Source organism: Patella vulgata, chromosome 7, assembly GCF_932274485.2.
Source record: "Patella vulgata chromosome 7, xgPatVulg1.2, whole genome shotgun sequence".
Lineage (NCBI taxonomy): Eukaryota > Metazoa > Mollusca > Gastropoda > Patellidae > Patella > Patella vulgata.
The window spans coordinates 39,909,582-39,931,540 of NC_065885.2; the positions used below are offsets into that span (position 1 = coordinate 39,909,582).

General features: G+C 35.4%; 1 long non-coding RNA gene across 1 annotated transcript in view; it reads left to right on the forward strand.

Annotated features, from left to right (window-relative positions):
* LOC126828409 (uncharacterized) overlaps positions 1-21,959 on the forward strand; it is a 138,384-nt gene that overhangs the window by 103,294 nt on the left and 13,131 nt on the right. Inside the window, exon 4 of the long non-coding RNA XR_007683025.2 lies at positions 5,577-5,642. This is a non-coding gene — a long non-coding RNA (uncharacterized LOC126828409). The remainder of the gene's footprint in view (positions 1-5,576; positions 5,643-21,959) is intronic.

Sequence of the window (21,959 nt, forward strand, 5' to 3'; positions counted from 1 at the left end):
TCTAGTATTATCGTTCCAAAATATATCCAAAGCAGCAATAAAACTGTTGTTCTCTCCATCAAAGAAGTATGTTTTCACTTCAAACTATTCACCATCTTGTGAAGTAGTTATGTCCCTTGATGTTATGTCAACAACATAGAATTGGTTGGTGTTCATAGATTTGTTATTGTTTGGGGTAAGGCAGTTGTTTCTTATTTTTAGAGCAAAAGTACACAGAGGTTTACTTATTTCGTCAAATTAGTAAAATAATATGTACTTGATCAGATATAATAATTGTGTAACAATAATACTTTCAGTAAACTGTTAGTGAAAAAATGTCAATCAGTCAGGAGGGCAAAAGAAAGAACCAGATTATACATAGTAGATTGCGGCTTTCTTGTAGCGACCTAAATGGGCATAAATTTTTTACGACATATCTCCGAGGATCCATCATGCAGCTGTGGTCATCGCTTTGAAGATTCTGAACATTTTCTCTGCTGGTGCCCACTGTATTCAGATGCACGGAAAAACACTATAAATCTTTTACCATCTCAACAGCAAACCATTAAACCAATTCTTTTTTGACACAAAAAAAAAAAATCAGTCAGGAGGTAATTGGTAGTTGAAATATTGCTAGCCGGATGTGGACAGTGTGGTTGACAAAGCATGAAATGGATGTGAGCGTGGCTTGTCTCTGATTTTGTACGCCGTACAATCGCCATGATTTTCTACAACTTGAAAACAAGTATGGCGATTATTTAGGGTGTTAATTTTTATACGCCCTTATTGAAATGTGGTCGTATATTGTCGTCGCCCCCGGCCGTCCGGCCGTCCGTCCGGCCGGCGTCCACAATTGCTTGTGGACGCTCTAGAGGCTAAAGTTAATATCTGATTGACTTTAAATTTATACACAGTGTTTAAGGTCTTGAGACGAGGAAGCCTATTGATTTTCAGCGATTTCCAATAATTACTGCCAGAGTTATGGCCCTTGATCACTTTGAAAAATCTTGTGGACGCTCTAGAGGCCAAAGTTAATATCCAATTGACCTTAAATTTATACACAGTGTTTGAAGTCATGAGAAGAAGAAGCCTATTGATTTTCAACGATTTCCGATAATTGCTGCCAGAGTTATGGCCCTTGATCACTTTGAAAAATCTTGTGGATGCTCTAGAGGCCAAAGTTAATATCCGATTGACTTTCAATTTATACACAGTGTTTAAGGTCATGAGACAAAGAAGCCTATTGATTTTCAGCGATTTCCGATAATTACTGCCAGAGTTATGGCCCTTGATCACTTCAAAAAATCTTGTGGATGCTCTAGAGGCTAAAGTTAATATCCGATTACCGAAAAAAGGAAAAATATGCGACAACCCTTGTTGACTGCCCGGACGATTTAGTTGCTGTGGGCGTATTTTTCGTTGCCTGGCAACCTATCTTTTTTTATTTGATTATTTCTTTTTGTAATCGGAGTTCAGCTTTAATGAACATGTGTCATCTGTTTTATTTTGGGATTTCGGCGGGGGACATCATCCTCACTATTGGCTTGTTATACTTTTCATTGGCCTCCACTACATTAAGATCTGACCGGCTGTAATGGGAGGTTGCTTCAGGGGTCATACAAGCGACTTTTAACCCTATGACGTCTGTCATTCTATTAACCAATCAGCGTCTATGTTCCAAGTGGCTATTCAGAAATACAACTTTTGCTTTGTTTTCTTTTCTATCGCTGCAAATGTCTACAACACAAAAAGAACTCGACGCAACACACCATTTGATTGGCTAATGTCTCACATGATCCAGAGTGCAGGTTATTTAACAACTGTCAAGAGTACTTGTGTAGTGAATATAAGTAAAATAAAATTTTGAAAAGTAAAAACGAATCGAAATAGGATCTGTGGTTTTATCAGATTGCTATATTCATGTTTACAAGCTTTTAATTTGGTACTGCATGGACAGTGCAAGCTAAAGTTAACATAGCTCAAAATTCTATGTTTAATACACTAGTATATTCCAGAGCCAGACGAAAGACATAGAGAGAGAGAAAGAAATGGGGTTTAACGTCCACTCGATACAAACTAGGTCATTTCGGGACTAACACATGGTTCAATTTTATTTCAATAATTCCCTTGCGCGTAGGGGTCTTTTTAGCAGTCGAAGGAAACTGGAGGACCCGAAGAAAACCCACGAGGTTGGGCAGGCAACCCTACTCCTTGTCACGTACAACCGGGGATTAGAAACCACGTCAGTTGACTCAATGACAGGCCTTATGATACAGCAAGCACGTGCTAACCATTCGGCCATCCAACCCCCCTGTTATATATGAGGCACCCCCCAACTGGTGAGGCGCCTCTTAATGACACACGATTAACACCACAACTGATGGGGCACCCAAAATTGCTTGGTCTGTGGGGTGCCTTATTCCAGAGAGGTGCCCATAATGACATGATTTGTGGGGTGCCTTATAATGACAATATATGATTGTCAGACTGCACGTAATGCATAATGCCGAGTAAGATTGGTTGGGCACCCACGACTTGATCAATGGGGCGTCCAAAACGGCATGATTTGTGGGGTGCCTCATCCTGGAGGGGCGCCCATAATGCCAAGATTGGTGGGCCGCGCACGACGAGATCACAGGCGCCCATAATATAATTGGTGGGGCGCCCACAATGCTAGTAAGATGATTAAGCGCCCACGAATGAATTGGGCACCCAAAACCGTGTGATAATCTTCAAAATTCAAACAAGTCACACTCTAACCCGATTCCACACTTTTTATTTTTCTCATAAATTATTATAGGTACTTTAAAGTCATATTCCTTCCTTCAAATTTTTATAATGTTCAGCCTCAAAATTGGAATTTTCCGTCATTTTCAGGTGCAAACCTTATTTTCCAAAGTTTTCTGGGGAGAGAGCACCATAGGCGATCTGATGTTCGGGCAGACGGATAAAACCACAGATCCTATTTCGATTCGTTTTTATTTTTCAAAATTTTATTTTACTTATATTCACTACACAAGTGAGAACAAAAAATATTATTTCATCTAGTTGGCAAAATAATGTGCCCAAAATCTAATAAAACACTAATTTTACTTTTCTTTTAAAGAAACATTATGGGAGATTCGATAATGAGTTGGCAGTTCTCACTATAATTATAATAGTTAAAATCTAGATAATTTTAATATAAAGGCAATTTGCTGAAAATTTCATTCAAATTGATCCACTATGAACCGAGAACTAAGCGGTCGGAATTTCCGCCTAGCTTCGATCATCATTACTAAAGTCAGTACGATAAACAGCATAGTCTCAATTATCCATTTAATCATTAAATCGAGAAGGAAAGTTATGCAGTAAATCGGCTAATAATCCAGTAAAGATCGCAGGCTAGCATAACCATCTAGTGTTGATTATGGTCTTGATAGGTTAATTAATGTCTAATTAATAATTTAGATAACATTTCAGGCCTAAAGAAAGATCTGCAATAGACAGATTTAGCTCTTGCATAATGTATGTTTAATTGAACACTGCGAATTTGTACTGAATTGACTATGGATTATAACATTTTGTCTGGAGCCACTGTACTTTGTGCCACATTTTTTGGGCATCGTTTATTATTTGTGATGGTTGAAATTGAGGTCAGCATACAGTGGGATTTCAGTTACAAAAAGACTGGAAACTTTGAAGTTGCTTAACTCATTGATTAAAATAGCAGAAAAACACATATGTGGCGGTTAAATTTACAAAATTTTCTCCGGGAGCCCAAGGCCCCCATACCCCGTGACAATCGATTGATTGTTTGGGTTTCGGGTAAGCCACCTAAGGTTGGCTATATTGGACCACATTTAAGTTGCTGTATTCACGGTGGTTGGCGGCAGTTAAATTGGTTGATTGGAATTCGACTCAGCCACCTAAGTTAGGCTATTCAGACCACTTACTGTATTCAGGGACTGAAATAGCAAGAAACCGTATTTGCGGTCGTGTGTGCTCTGGACCGTCAAGTGTAGGTACATCGGAGCTTCCAGAAGCCCCATCGGCGCCCCCAGAAGCGTTCACCCCCCCCCCCCCCCCAATAATTTTGGGCTATCTACGGGCCTGTCCACCATAATGAAGGTTGAATTGGAATTTCGGGAAAATAGAAATGAAACTGCCCAACAAAATGGCCGCTCTTTGTACGCAAATTGTGTAGAAGTATGTAATACAAAGGTTATGGACCCTAGCCTAGAGGTCAAAATTTAGACCAATTTTGATGAAACTTAAAACAAATCTTTATATTCCAAAAATCTCAGTCCCTTTTGATATTTGCACATTTCAGAACATAATTTTCTGGATTATGGCCCATGATTGTACAAAAAGTCGTTTTTGTTTTTAGCTTGTTTTCTATCCATCTCTTGCAAAATGTGGGTGTATCCTGCCTGGCAGCCGCTGGTTAAATCAGATAATAATTGTGATCTCTAGAGGGACCACAAGCTAAAAACGCGATTTTATGTACAATCAGGGGCCATAATTCAGGAAGTTATGATTATCGAAAGGAACCAAGATCTTTGGGTTATAAACATGCATTTCAAGTTTCATCAAAATTGGATCATTGTGACCTCTAGCCTGCCCACAAGCTTAAAACAGGATTTTTTGTACAATCAGGGGCCATAATCCATGGTCCAATACATGCCAATATTGAAAGTTTTGTCAAAATAGGATAAAAATTGTGACCTGTAGAGTGTCCACAAACAAATTGTGGATGGACGGATGGCCTAATACGATCACATGAAAATGTGGGCATATAAAAAATGTTAAAATATATCACCATTACATCATAAGTAAGAGTGGACCAAGCTCAACAAATTTTACAACACATAGACAATAATTTGGGCTTATTTTAGCATTATATGATAAGACTTACCATAAAAACTTCATTCATCAACAATCGAAGTCTGGCCACACTTATGAGTTTTAAAGTTAGAAAAGAAGCGAAGCTATTACAGCTAGCTCTGTGCTTAAATCGCCAAAATCAAAAATTAATTCAACAAGTGCAATTGAAATTTTTGTACACGTTCGCTGTAAAATAACCACAAAAATTGAAGCGTGTAATGGGTGTATTATTACTCGGCTGTATATACCAATACTTGTTTGTTTAAAAGCTATTTGTGACGTATATTTGCAGCGATCTCCAACTCCATGTGCGCAGGATTAACCTTTGCTCACTCCAGAAAATCTCCTTGATGGTGCAGACAGACAGTTAGCATGTCAACTTTTATAAGGACAAATTATTGAGCCATGAACTACTCTACATAAGTACGGTTGGGTTCGAATTTCGTGAAAACCGGAACGAAACAGCCAGGCAAAAATGGCCTATCCCATACGCAAATAGGTTTTGGACCCTGTAGAGGTCACAACTTTTATCTGATTTCAATGAAACTTAAAATATATGCTTACTTCCCAGATATCTGAGTTCTTTTCGATACTTTCGCGTATTGGATTGTAACTTCTAGATTTATGGCCCCTGATTTTACTTAAAATCACTTTATTTTTTAGCTTGTTCTCTGTCCATCTCTTGCAAAATGTGGGCGTATCTTGCATGGCTACCGCTGGTTTACTTTCAGATCTCCAACAGATCCAGATCATAAACTGATAAAAAGAATAATAGCTTTAGATGGGGATCTAATCAAGTAAGATTTACACAGTTTTTATACGCCCACATTGAAATATGGTTGTATATTGTCGTCATCCATCATCTTTTGCTCCGTTCATCAGTCCAGCTTTCACAATGGCTTGTGGATGCTCTAGAGGCCAAAGTTAATATCCAATTAACTTCAAATTTATACATAGCGTTTATGGTCATAAAACAAAGAAACCTATAGATTTCCGATATTGGCTGCCAGAGTTATGGCCTGGATAACTTTGCAAAATCTTGTGGACGCTCTAGAGACGAAAGTTATCATCCAATTGACATTAATTTATTCCACAGGTGTTATGGTCATGAAATGAAGAAGCAAATATTTGATTTGGTGGCATATCTGATTATAATCTCTGTCAAATAATATATCTCATAAATCGATTAATTTAGGCCAAAACCCCAACCTGCAAGTAATTTACAACCATCAACCTGTGAAATTATCATATCGTCATATTATTAATTAACGTATTATCGTTGTATCGTCAAGAGAATTTAACTGGTTAAAAAATGGGACTAGTTGAGAAAATTTTGACCATTTGATTAACCAGTTAGGAATATTGAATAAGTAGGAATATTTTCATTGAATTATTTTTGGAGTTACGAACCATCGGCAGAAGTTTCTGGCGTATCTCCACAAAAAGGGTGCAGGTGACTTAATAATTAGTGAATTTGCGGGCGACAGAATCAGGTGAATCCGATGAAATTTTTGGATGGAATTCGGAATCCCAATTGCAGGATTCCAAATTCCGGCCCACACCCAGCACACCCGGCCCAGAAAGTCTATTATACAAGCCAATTTCAGATTCCATTGATGACGTGGCGACCCGTTAAATTCACCGGCCACATACAACATGATCATCATCGCTCCATGGCCGGTCCAATACCCCCCCACCATATAATGTTCAGCAGAAAAAGGTTTTTAGACGAATTGGACAAAACTTATGTTTTTCTCTTTTTGTATGGGTGATCGCCCGATGGCCCGATCCGCCCCTGTGGAGAAGCCTTTTGATTTTCAGCAATTTCCTATATGAGTGCCCAAGTCATGGCCTGTGATCACTTTGAAAAATCTTGTGTGATCTGATTGACTTTAAAGTTAATGGTCATGAGACAAAACAGTCTATTGAATGGACTTGAATTGACTTGATACATTTGACATGAAAGGAAGTCATTGATATATTGTATGTGCATCTATAAAAGAATATGATCACATATTGAACCTGGCAAGTCTTTTTCAGGTTTTCTGTGTCATTGAACTACTAAAAGACAGTGCTCGCAAGTAAGGAAAATGATCATCTATCAAACTTGGCAAGTTTTATGCAGGTTTTCTGTTTCATCAAACTATTAAAAAAAAAAAACTCTTGCAAGTAATAAATAATGAATCTTTGCAGTTGGAACTATTCCTAAAGCGATGGTAATGAGCATATCGGGTCATTATTCATTGTCAATTGATAACTGTTATGGGTAATTGTCAAATTGACAATTACCCATAACAGTTATCAATAATTGGCAATGAATAATGTCACTATAATCTCTGGTGTTTTTATACGCCCACATTTTCATGTGGACATATTATGCCGTTGCCCTTGTCCACAATTTGTTTGTGGACACTCTACAGGTCACAATTTTTTTCCGATTTTGACAAAACTTAAAATATAGGTCTGGACACTCTACATACAGGTCACAATTTTTATCCGATTTTGACGAAACTTAACATATAGGTCTGAACACTGAATTGGCTGCGGGGGGAGGAATTTCGACTTATGTGACATCAAATTTTACCCATACGGGTAACCTACCTAATAATTTAATTGATTCGAATATTAATTGTGAATTTTGTAGTCTGTCTTTTGGTGCTTGTAACTATAGACAGTGTAAATTATGTACTGATTACAATGAAACCCACACATTTGGTAGCTCGGTTGCTGGTAGATGCTGCCATATTTCTACAGATCAAAATCTTAATTGTAATACGCAAAATATAGTATATTTATTAACCTGCAATTACTGCAGATTACAGTATGTTGGGGAAACTAGTAAATCTTGTAAAACAAGGTTTAATAATCACAGATCAGCAGGAAATTCTGAAAATGCACACAAACTACTAGATCAACATTTCAAACAAAATCCATGTAAGGATTTTGCGATACAGAGTTCAAATAATTGAAAAACTTCCTGGTTCAGGACACCTCAGTAATGGCAAAATTGATCCTGCTGTTACACAAAAAAGAACCCACGCAGAAGAAACTTGGATAATTCCAATCTCATCCGAGCGCCCGAAGGGTGCGAGAAGGATGAGAAGAATTATATGAATATATATAGCCCGAGGGCTCGAGGGTTTACATTGCATAATTCTCATATCTATCAAATAGTCTGTACCACTCGCTCAAACTTTAAAGTAGGAAATACTGCATGTGCTTACTATACCCTGTGTGTACAGTAGCAGTGTATATAAGAACGTGACATATTACCACTAAGGCTGGGAATCGATATGAAATTTCAATATCGATTATCGGCAAGAATTTGTCAGCGATTATCGATAATAATCGATTATCATTTTTCCGGAAAAATCCGAACTTTACCGACCTGTTATTTGTGTTGATCGAGTTACAGTAGTGTTATTATCCTAGTCTAATACTGTGCCGATGTACGTAAAAAAAATCAATTAATGTAAAATAATTAGTTGCTAAATGTAGGACTAACTTGAGTATTATTCTAAGTTCTGTTCTTGATTCATTTGAACCTTTTTTTATCTCCGATAAATACAAAGACAATACATGGTTTCTCTTTGCAAGTGACTGGCGATCACACAGTGTTACTACTAATAGAATAAAATAAAATAGAAGGCGTCTATTGATTGGACAATAAAAAAATAATTACGGGCTTTCAAAGTAGAATTTTTATGATTGGTTAATTTAGATGAAAACCAAAGTAGAATTCTTCCACGAAATTACGAGAGATATAGATATTTTCCCTGGAAGTCAAAAACGTGTTTTGTATGGACTGTATCTGACATGATTTAGTAATAAAAGCGGAGTTGATCATTAATAATACAATTATTTTTATCGTGAAAGCAGACGATTTCTCTACAAATCAACCAAGAATAAAGAAGGGAGATAATGCTAATTTTACTGTATATCACGTGCGATTGTCATTGTTCACAAAGTGCGTGACCTATTTTAGTTTCAACTAGTTATAACAACAAAAACAACGAAAATATTAAAATAATGTATTTAATCTTAAAGTTTAGTTTTTTACAATAATATATATTTAAAATGTGCCAGTTTGTAAGCAGAGGGGGAAATAGTTGTGTTGACGTTGTGTATTCATTCATTCGTCTGCTAATGCCAGACTACGGCAAGTTCAGTCATGTGAAAGTGACCGTAACTTGCCGTCAGAAGGTAAATATACCGATAATCGATATTTGAATTTCAATATCGATTATCGTATCGCTAAATAACTTCTACCGATTATCGATTATATTGATATTTTTGCACAGCCTTAATTACCACATGATGTCGTTTTAAGTATGTGTCGTCAACTGCATATAACCCAAGGGAGGGTTGTGGAGGGTAATGTAAACCCTTGAGCCCTCAGGCTATATATATTCATATAATTCTTCTCATCCTTCTCGCGCTCGAATGAGATTGGAATTATATTCCATAATATGCCCATCGGGCATCTCAGGTTTACATTGCATTTTTATATGCCTATTGATTTTCAGCGATTTCCGATAGTTACTGTCAGAGTTATGGCCTTTGATCACTTCAAAAAATCTTGTGGACGCTCTAGAGGCTAAAGTTAATATCCGATTGACTTTAAATTTATACACAGTGTTTAAGGTCATGAAGCGAAGAGGCCTATTGATTTTCAGCGATTTCCGATAATTACTGCCAGAGTTATGGCCCTTGATCACTTCAAAAAATCTTGTGGACGCTCTAGAGGTCAAAGTTAATATCCAATTGACGTTAAATTTATACACAGTGTTTAAGGTCATGAAACGAAGAAGCCTATTGATTTTCAGCTATTTCCATTAATTACTGCCAGAGTTATGGGCCTTGATCACTTTGAAAAATCTTGTGGATGCTCTAAAAGGCCAAAGTTAATATCCGATTGACTTTCAATTTATACACAGTGTTTACGGTCATGAGACGAAGAAGCCTATTGATTTTCAGCGATTTCTGATAATTACTGCCGAAAAAGGCTATTGATTTTCAACGATTTCCAATAATTACTGCCAGAATGATAGCCCTTGATCACTTCAAAAAATCTTATGGATGCTCTAGAGGCTAAAGTTAATATCCGATTGACTTTAAATTGATACACAGTGTTTGAGGTCATGAGACGAAGATTCCTATTGATTTTCAACGATTTCCAATAATTACTGCCAGAGTTATGGCCCTTGATCACTTTGCAAAATCTTGTGACGCTCTAAAGGCTAAAGTTATCATCCGATTGACTTCAGATTGATACACAGAGTTTAAGATCTTGAGACGAACAAGTATATTGATTTTCAATGAATTTTTATGACTTAAACAGTTAAATCCATGATTTTAAAAGCTTTGTATACAAAACGTTAGCATGGGGCAGAACTTTATAAAAACCAAACAAATTCTAATACTTTTCTGATAATTACTTCGTGAGTTGTTGCTCTTAATCAGATTTTAGTGTATTATAAATGTTTCATTACCGAAAAAAGTAAAAATATGCGACAACTCTTGTTGACTGCCCAGACGATTTAGCTGCTGTGGGTGTATGTTTCATTGCCTGGCAACCTATCTTTAAAGGTTGAAGACACATGAAAGAAAAATACCAGTGAACCATTACATATTTATTATCCCAAAATATATATATATACAGAAATCTTTAGTAATATTTAATAAATTCAATTTAACCATATCATTCTATTTCAAAATATACAATTTCACATCAAAAAATATATAATTCCATATCAAAAGTATAATATAAATATATTTTAGCCTTAGTTTTTCATTACTAAAATAAATAAAATTTACAATAAAACAGGAAACACCACCACCACCAATAATTTATTTTTTCACCGATGATAATACCGTCTCGGAAAAGGTGCTTGTTTCAGATCTGCGAAGATAAAATTCAGAAAAAATAGTTTCACAACTCCAATCTGCAGTAGCAAAAATTTCGGAAATTGGACATCCTGCAAAATAAGCTGCAGATGTAGAAGCTCCCCTGACAGAGTGAGCTTTAAAAATATCTGTATTAATGCCACTAGCTGACATACATTGTTCAATCCAATGTGCTATGGTGCTTGAAGTCACTGCCTTGAAAGTATGAAAAGATACAAATAGTTGCCTGCTTTTGCGTTTTTCTTCCACTATTTTACAATAATATCGAAGTGTAAAACATGGGCAAATTCTTTTATTTGAGAAATTTCCAAGTTTTATTTTATATAAAGGTTTAGATGCTCTAGACGTTTTCAATACTGTAGATGAACCAAGTGTCAACACGGAACCATCATCGACTAAGGAATCTAAAGAAAAACTTGCTAAAGTCTGACACCTCTGTGCGGTTGCTAGAGCTAAAAGACTGACAGTCTTTAAAGTTAAAAGCTTAGTCGAAATTTGCTGGAGAGGGTATAAACTTGTCAAATAATTTAATAAAATTCGTACATCCCAAGAATGAGAATATCTTGGCTTAGGAGGCTTAAAATTGTAACAACCTTTCATAAAACAAGAAAGTAATGCGTTGCCTTTCATTATATTATTTCCGCAAGAACTAAGAGTCTGAGAAATAGCAGATTTGTGAACGTTTATTACACTATAAGATAATTTCTGCTCATCAAGTGACGCCAAATAATTTATCACATCATTTATAGAGGTTACCAAGGGATTAATCTGTTGTTTAATACACCAAAAATACCACCTCCTCCAGGCAAGATTATATTGCTTATGGGTTGATCTCCTACAACAGTTTATGATGTTACTGGAAGCGTTCTTTGATAAGCCAGAACTTTTGAGATATTGCCCGATACAATGCAAATGGTCAGATACAGTTTTTTGCCTCTCATTGGATGAAGAGTATTGTTGTGAGCCAAGTGTAGCAAATCCTTCCGCAAAGGAAGTCTTCTGGGATTTTCTATTAACATTCGCAGGAGAGTTGGAAACCATACCTGTGAAGACCAACCCGGTACCACCAACATGACTTTGTTGACCACATCTGTTGAAATTTTGTTTAAAACCACTTGTATGACCCTGAAAGGTGGGAAAATATATGGATTAAGCTGTGACCACGAAAAAGAAAAAGCATCAGATGTTTCACAAAATGGATCTTCAAACCAAGAAACATATCTTTGTAACTGTTTGTTTATTCTTGATGCAAAAAGGTCTATATCTGGATAAAAAAAATTTAGTGCACATTTTCCGAAAAATAAACTCATTTAATTTCCACTCAGTAGAGTTGAAAAAAACTCTTGATAAAGAATCGGCTCAAATATAAAGCTTTCCTGCTAAATGTTTTGCGGTTAAATAAATATTCCTTTCATTACACCATAGCAAAATAGACTTCAATAGCTTAAAGACCACGTAAGATCAAAAATCTAAATTGCATGTATGTATAGCCCATGGTTACTATATCAACTTTACGGCAAGTTCACACCAATCTGATTAAAATTAAGTCCACTGTTAACGTTTAAGTATCCGACACACCAAAACGCTTTTCGATTTTTCAATTACGACCTTAATCCGGTTGATTGGCTGGTGACGTCACAGGCACTACACATAGGATATACCTTATCTATACAATATCTGTCTGTACAATATTGCACTATCAATACACACAGCAACTGGACAAGCGTCTATTGATGGTCCAATTACCACGTGACTGGCCTAATCATAATCACCGAATTATTGTCTTTCATTGGTATAGATAAGACATTTGTGATTTGAATATTTTAGAGTGAACTTAAAATGCCGTATCATGCCGTAGATCAATTAAAGCTGCCTTTGTTTAAATAGGCCACGTGTCAAATGAAGATGACTCAAGAAATTAGCGCATTTACCGGTAATTTGGATAACCCCGTAAAACTTGATATCTCAAACTTAAGTACAGAAATACAAATGGTGCCAGTCATTTGTCGATATATTAATTATTAGCTATATATAATAATAATAACCATTTCTATACATAAAGAACAATTACAGTGAATATGGAATTTTCCGATGACTATGCATAAAATGTACAATAGATCGCACTCATTTCTCTGCCAATCAACGCTTGGTATCTTATTATCATGCACCGTTCCATGTACTACGGGTGTAGTAAATGAGGTGCTGTTTGGTGAGTGATTAAACTGTCAATGCAATTGTAAAATACTTTTATTATAAAGAAGATAACCGATGTTAGACATTATAACCTAATCGTATCAAAAATGTTAATCCATCTATCAATTAAATGCTGTTTAAACGCCAATCAACAAATAATACGAGGCTACTTGATTACAAAAACACCGGTGAGCAATAAGTATTGGGTATATAGTAATTTTAAACAACTTATTAGTAAAACTTAATTATTTTATACAATTAATGTGTGTGTGTATGATTCTACCATTAGTTCCTTCATGATGTATTACGCACACGTTCCACTTAGAGTGATGTCTTTGATCTGGCCGGCGTAAAAAAAGATAATTACCTAATCAACATTCTTAATCCCACTAACACTCACTGCTAACACCAACGTGTAAATTAGTTTATGACCCATGCCTGTATAGCTTTTATAGTCGGATTGATTAATTAATGACAGATATTAACGACACTACACTTTATGTGGAAAAGCGAAGTGCTCGCAGTAAAAACCACATAGCTGGACCCGTATAGTATTTACATATTAAAAGTTTTCGTCCAATAAGTTCCATATTGTAAAAAATTAATTAAGACTTCAAAGTTGTAGGCACTCTAAATTGGATCTTAAATTAAAATGAATTACAAAACAAATTATTCCGTAGTCAATTGTTTTATTTAATTAGGGGGATTAAGGAATCCTTCAGGCCGGCTGTATATAGGTAATTAAGGAATAAACATTCCGAATATGCATTCGGTCACTGTGACGTCACTGGCGTCTGAGGGGATTAAGAGTGTTTTCGATAATTGGCAAAGTCGTTTTTACAGAAGGTCTATTTTTACGACTTTGAGTGAAGATAACTGAATTAATTTCAACCAGATTGGCAAGAACTTGCCGTAAAGTGGATATAGTAACCATTGGCTACACGTATCTCAAAGTTTCCAGGCCCATCTTATGTGCACTTTAAAAAATTCCTCAATAGGACCACCAATATTGTTAATATATGAAATGGCCACCACATTGTCACATAACACACAAATATGGATATCTGAACAAAATTTTTACAACGTTTTAAGTGCATAATCTATTGCTAATAATTCAAGATAATTTATATGATTAATTGATTCATATCTATTCCATATTCCACTAACAGCCTGATGATTATCCAAATGAGCTCCCCAACCAAGGAGACTAGCATCTGTTGTTAAGTAATTAGTTATTTCCGGAGGTTGAATATACCAGCCGTTAAATATATCTACATTATTAATCCACCAATTAATTTCCATAATCATATCCAAAGTTAATTCTGTAGTTAAGTCATAATTAAAAGATATAGACAATAACCTATTTTTATGTTTGTCCAAATAGTGAATAAATAAAGGTGCCAAGTAGATAGCAGTTCTTGTAAAAGAACACAAACCAATAAACGACGCTATATCACGTAATGATCTACTGTGGCCTAATAATTTATGAGCCTTGGATTTAATTTTTTCCAATTTATTTTTTGTTACATAGATTTTATATGTGAGTATAAAACCTAGGAATATTATCTGCTGAGATGGCATAAGGCTAGATTTTTCCTTATTTATTGAAAAACCCAATTGTTCAAAAGATCTAACTGCTTTCCTGGTATTACTAATACTAATACTCTCCTGAATGGATGAGGATATAAAAAGTGAATCATCAATAAAATAAGAACACAAAATACCTATACTGTGCAAAAAAGCAAACAGAGGTTTTAAAGTTTTTGTAAACACCCTTGGCGCCGACGATAAACCAAAAGAAAGACATTGAAATTCAAATATTTCTCCCTGCCAAAAGAATTCTAAAAATTTCCTGTGGATTTCATTAATGGAAATGGAAAAATAAGCATCTTTTAAATCTATGGAAGTTAAAAAATCATCTTTACGGATAGCTTTAACAGCAATAGATAGAGTTTCTTGTTTAAAGTGTTCATTTTCAACAAACTTATTTAAATTTTTTAAATTAATCACTGGACGAAAACCACCAGCTTTCTTTTCTACAAGAAAAATATTTGATAAAAATTGACCTGGAACAGAAGGGACTTTCTTAATTGCTTGTTTCAACAACATTTTTTGTATTTCTTCATCTATTAACAACGTTTGGTTAAAACTAAAATTTGATATAGTTGGTAAAACATTTTGATATGGAGGTGACCTGAAGTCAATAGTGTATCCACTTACAACATCAAGAACCCACTTATCTGATGTCAAAATGCGCCAGTTATCAAAACACTTGGAAATTTGTCCAGCAACAAAACTTGGACTTACCTCTACTGTGGACGACCTCTTCCCCTCCATTGTCCTGCAACTGGATTCGAGGATAGGGTTCTCCCGCGCCAGGACCTGCGAAATCCTCGGGAGTTCTGGCCTAAAAAAGGTCTTCTATTAGTATTATTATTATTATAATTATTATAATTATTTTGAGGACGAATATTTAATACTCTGCCCCCTCGTGTGCCATAAAGACGGTTTGATTGATCGATTTCTCTAATACGAGAAGCCACATCTGGACCGAACAAAGTCTCTCCGACCGGCCGAGTTAAAGAGCAAATCGGCTGATATCGTTTGCTCATATATTTCCGCAGAAATAGACGTCTACGAATAGACAAATCCAGCATAGCATTGCCTAAAACAGCAATAGAGTCAACAACTTTCTCCCTGAACTCAGGATTAGTAGTAGACCCAGATAGAATATTTACTAGTGGAGCCCTACCAAAACCTAATAGTTTTTGGACCTCTTGAAGGGAAATGCCCTGGGATCTGGCAGATTTAGGCAAAACATTCCAGACATCTTGATCAACAGGAGGGGGAGTAAGCCGTTTACAGTTATCTGGGATCACATATTTTGGAATTATTTTAGTCAAATCCACCTTCTTAGAGGTGGCAAATTCAACAAGATCCGAAATCTTTGCATTAACTGGATCACCAAAATTTCCCTCATTTTGAAAAATTTTGAGTATCTCCATATTAGACAAATCAGAACAAGATGCAGATAGTTCCACATTTTCAGGTGAGGTTTCTTTAAACTCATCGTACATATGCTGAGGATCTACTAGATCTAAAATAGGTTCTGAAATATAAGATTCGTCCTCATCAAACTGATAAAACATATCCTCATCTGTGATTCCGCCTCTACCCTGAAAATTATCATCGTTATTAATATTAAAACCAGTGGAAGCGGAGGTAACAGTGCAGGCAGCTGCCTGTCGAGAATTTGAAGACTTTCTATTCAAATCTGAAACTATATTGGTTAAAGTATAAATTTGTTTTGTAAATCCAACAAATTATTGTTGGATGGAAAATTTACATTATGATTACCGGTATAATGACTGCTGTCAACAGGCCTATTCATGGAAGTGAAAAGACATGATTCGGTAGTAGGTTTACGTGAAGATGCCATGCCAATAGACGGCATGGTATTTATTAGATAATCATCAGATTTTTTGGCATTTTTAATCGTTTTGTTATTAACCTTAGAAGTAGCCTTCCGTTTTTTACCAACCGGTGTCTTGTCCGATCTTCCGGCATTACTCGTATTGTTTACAAACAAATCAGAGGAAGTGGCTTTAACCACGTGATCCTCTGACCCCTGACCCTTTGACACAACACTGTTGTCAACATCGGTGGGGCGGAATCCATCGAATTCAGCACCGTCGCTTTAAAACATGTGATCATCCATATCACAGAGTAAAAATACAAATTACTTCTATCAAACAAAAACAAATATACTCAGCCAAATTAAAAACTTGACACTCAGGATTTTTGGGACAAGATTTTTAATATTTGGTTTAAGGCAACTATTTTAGTGTTATGTTGTGTACAGACGACCTTGACATCAACAGAAAGCAAGAATATGTCTCGCCGAAAGTCCTTGACATTGATAACGTTCGTGATGTCACAGTACCCCCCAAAATGAAATTCACAGACTTGGAGAACAGTCGGAATAAAGTGTTTAGTAATGGTTGTGGCCTCCTCTAGCGTCTCGTACTGCCACACAACGTCTTCTCATGGATCTCAGAACATTAGTAAACACGACCCGAGGAAGACGTCGCCACTGCTCAGCAAGAGCATGTTGAAGGTCCTGCAACGTCAGTGGTGGATTCACTTGCTGACGAAGACGTCGACCCAGTTCGTCCCAGATGTGTTCAATAGGATTAAGGTCGGGGCTAAGCGACGGCCAATCAAGGACTTGGACACCGGCATTTCTTAAAAAATTCTGGGTAGCAATTGCTGTATGGGGTCGAGCATTGTCTTGTTGAAACGTTAGTCCAGGCCCATGTCTCTGCATAAACGGAAGAAGAACAGGTTGCAAAATCTGATCCCTGTACTGGACAGCATTTAAGTTCCCTTGGACAACAACAAGAGGAGAACGTCCATGTGCACAAAAAGAACCCCAAACCATGACACTGCCGCCACCAAATTGGTCAACTTCTCTGACGCATACTTGAGCGTAACGTTCACCTCGTCTGCGGTACACTCGGGGCCCTGCCATCGGCAAATCTCAAAGTGAATCGAGATTCGTCACTAAAGACAACCGAATTCCACTGTCTTTGAGTAAATCTTATGTGTCTTGTGGCCCACACAAGTCGGTTATGGCGATGAAGAGGTGTCAATATTGGTCCATTATAGGGCCTCTGAGCTCGAAGACCAGCAGCCTGCAAGCGATTTCGAACAGTTTGTGCAGTTACCCTTCCACCAAACATCTCTCTACTTGTGGAGGTTGCAGTGACAAATCTGTTTCTAAGATGACGTAATCGTATTGCTTGATCTTCCTGGAGTGACGTCACACGTGGCGCTCCCGCCCTTGGGCGGTCGGCGATAGTTCCAGTTTGAAGCACTCTCATTCTAAGATTAATTATTGTCTGGCGTGAACAATTAAAGGCTCTTGCAACAGTGACCACAGACTGACCAGCATAGAGCCTACCTATAGCACGTAGACTTTCTACATTTGAAAGGCGCGGCATTTTCTAACAAAGATGAAAATAACAATTTTAATTTGTTTTTCCAGTTCAAGTTACGTGTGCGTGTTCAGTTTAAGCAAACTTGCATCGATTGACCTCACGAGTTTGTGTTTGCACGTGTTTTTCAGGTTTTTCATCTTTATATGCTCAAAAGTTCTTTTTTGTGTAACTGCAGAATCAATTTTGCCATTACTGAGGTGTCCTGAACCAGGAAGTTTTTCAATTATTTGAACTCTGTATCGAAAATCCTTACATGAATTTTGTTTGAAATGTTGATATAGTAGTTTGTGTGCATTTTCAGAATTTCCTGCTGATCTGTGATTATTAAACCTTGTTTTACAAGATTTACTAGTTTCCCCAACATACTGTAATCTGCAGTAATTGCAGGTTAATAAATATACTATATTTTGCATATTACAATTAAGATTTTGATCTGTAGAAATATGGTAGCATCTACCAGTAACCGAGCTACCAAATGTTTGGGCTTCATTGTAATCAGTACATAATTTACACTGACTACAAAATTCACAATTAATATTCGAATCAATTAAATTATTAGGTAGGTTACCCGTATGGGTAAAATTTGATGTCACATTAGTCGAAATTCCTCCCCCCGCAGCCAATTTAGTGTCCAGACCTATATGTTAAGTTTAGTCAAAATCGAATAAAAATTGTGACCTGTATGTAGAGTGTCCAGACCTATATTATATTATGGAATATAATAAAATTACAAATCATTTTCCCTTATGGTCTCAATGATTTAAAAACATTGATTATAGTAACCGTGATGAAAACACTTTGATTACAAGAAATTGTTACAAAAAACTTGATCATAAATTTCAAAATAAAAAACGTTCTATAAAAAAATCGAAATTTCAAAAAGACCCAGAAAGTATTTTGAATGAATTGTATTCTGTATGTCAATGCCATACTTCCAAAAATTGTCCTGTGCAGCTTGTGTACTCAACCTAGCCCGACAAATTATACACACTTTGAAAAAATCTACAGCTAAGAAACTTGGTGTCCTCATACAGGATATCATCTATTCTAATCAACTTAATGAACGCTTTCTTCCTCAATATTACGATGTTATAACCGATTTGATAAATAGTAAATTTTCACCTAAGCATTCAATACAGTCTCATAAAGTGCAAAAGAAAAAACCTGACGTGTTATGTAAAATCCTTTTTACAGATAAAAATGTAACCGGGGGGTGTAAATTCTCAATAAAAACTAAGGTGGTTAGTTTTTAAACCTTTATTAAAAACCCTGAAATATATATACGTTAAAATTAATATACATATCACAGTAACAGTTGAGTACAATAAAATAATAGTAAGGCATGCATATTGGTACTCAATGAAATATATCAATAATTTATACACTAAAATACATCACTAATTAAATTAAACATATTAAACAGGCCTTAAGTTTATACTAAATATAATATAAGTAATTGATAACATACCCAAAGAAGGGGTTTTTAAATAAGACTATCAAGATGGTGAACAAAATCTTCAGATAACTATATTCTGGAAAATAACATTATTCTGATTATACATACAATATACTTTCAAAACGGTACCTTATAATCTACTATATATATGTATATATGAAAAACTAATGATCTTTACATGTTATTTTCTATCTATTTAAATAAAATGGTTGCTTAATATTACAATTTCTATCATTCCTACATCCGCTCCATCTAAACCCCAATTACCCAAAATAAGAGAATTAGCACACATACCTGTAATACTGAAGTAGTATAACTGGAACAATTCTCTGAAAATAACCTAACTAGATTTGGAAAATAAAGTAAAACAATTTGATTGAAGATATCAAATTGTCCTTACACTTCGAAATCTATCTAATGTCTGATGTCTAAAGTGAGGTTCAGATAAAAAGAAAACTTGCTTGTAACCAAGGGAGTAGAATTGTACTCACCCCAAGATTTGGGCTCTAAGAAAACAGTACAGGTTAACAAGCCAAGTTAAAGGAGAGATGTTATTATAGACCAGTTGCAATTAAAATTAGTGTCAGTTTGTTAGTTTAAAGGTGCAATCACTCAATACACTATATTACTTGACATAATAAAACCTATAATAATACTAAAATTCCGCTTCGCTACAAACATATACAAGAGATTGGATTGAATAGAATCTTTAGAGACCGATCAGTAATTAAATCTATACCAGATACTATTCCTAAAATTTCACCTACAGTCGTATACAAATTTTTACCTCCAATTCGTAATAAAATATTTAACTACCATCAAACTATTGAAAACCTTAACGTACAAGAATTTATTAACAATTACGATAATACTACATGTCAATGCGCAAACTCTCCCTTTAAAGACAAGTTTCATGACCATATACTGACAGGAAATTTCAATATTGTTGAAGATAAAAATCCTAAAAAACTTTTTCGCTTTGGACCACAATTTCGAGAACAACCTAGTAAAACTAATTTCAAAAAGCTACATAATAATCTTAAATCTCAAATCAGGAAATGCATAGTAGCTTGGTCTGATAAATTTCGTGCACCATTAGAATCTTTTGGAGAATGGAAAAACACTGTTTTTGATCTCTTATCAAAAAGAATCAAGTATATAAAACTTAACCCAAGACACCCACCACCTGAAGTCCTAAATAATACATCCGCAGTTGAATGTCTTGCTTCTCTTCAAGATAGATTTGTTCTAACGCCTGTCAATAAGGCCAGCAATAATATTGCCTTTATCTGTAAAAAATACTATATTAGAAATATTCTTACTGAAGTTGGACTTTGGCCCAATACCCATAATGTCACTTATCAATGCATTATGGTTTTAACTAAACTAGATATTTTACATAACCAATATACATTTAACAGGAGTAATGATATTAAAGACAATGTGAAAATAGATGCACTACCTTACATCTATTCTATACCTAAATTCCATAAAAACCCAGTAAAATTCAGATATATAATATCCTCCAGTATCTGCCAAACGAAACCATTAGCTAAGACTATCACCAAAGGGCTTAAATTATGCCAAACCCAACATGCCATTTGGTGCAGAGCACTTCGTAGCTATACTGGAATTAATAGGGTTTTTTTATAATTGATAAAAATAAACCTATAGTAATTACCTTAGAAAAAATCAATAAAAAAATTTATGCAAACACAATAGAAACGTTTGATTTTTCTACTTTGTATACTATGCTTCAACATGCAGATCTTAAAGATAATTTAGATTAGTTTGTAGATAAAGCCTTTAATGGAGCTTTCGGGAAAGGCAGAAACTTGATGGCCATTTATGCAGAAGATGCTAAATGGATTATAAAACGTCGCAATGCCGACACTGTAGTTTTTGATAAAGAAAAATTTCAAAATATCATACAATTCCTCATTGATAATGCCATATTTGAGGTTGGGGATCAGATAATGCAACAAACCATTGGTTTGCCAATGGGAACTGACCCCGCCCCATTTATGGCAAATGCACATTTATATAAATACGAATTCGACTTTCAAGACCATAAAAGAAAAACAGATTACAAAGTAGCTAAAAGTATAAACTATACCTTCCGATACATTGATGACATAACACCTATCAATGATAACGGAAATTTCAACAAATACAAAAGTGAAATATATCCTCCTGAACTAATATTAAATAAAGAAAATTCCGATACTATAAATGCATCTGTTCTTGACCTTAACATCAAACAAATTAACAATAAATTTAATGTTGGTATTTTCGACAAAACGGACAAATTTGGTTTTGAAGTAGTAAAATACCCGTCAATCTATAGTAACATACCAGATACCACGCTATATAGTGTTTTCTATTCACAGGCATTACGATTTTTGACAATATGTAACAATAAAGAACTATTTCTCTCCCAATTAAAATCTCTGTACTTTAAATGCACTACCAAAGGCGCTACACAAATACGCATTTTAAAAGAAATTTCAAAACTTCCATTACTTCAACATACCAAGTTTGACATTTCTTGTAAGTAT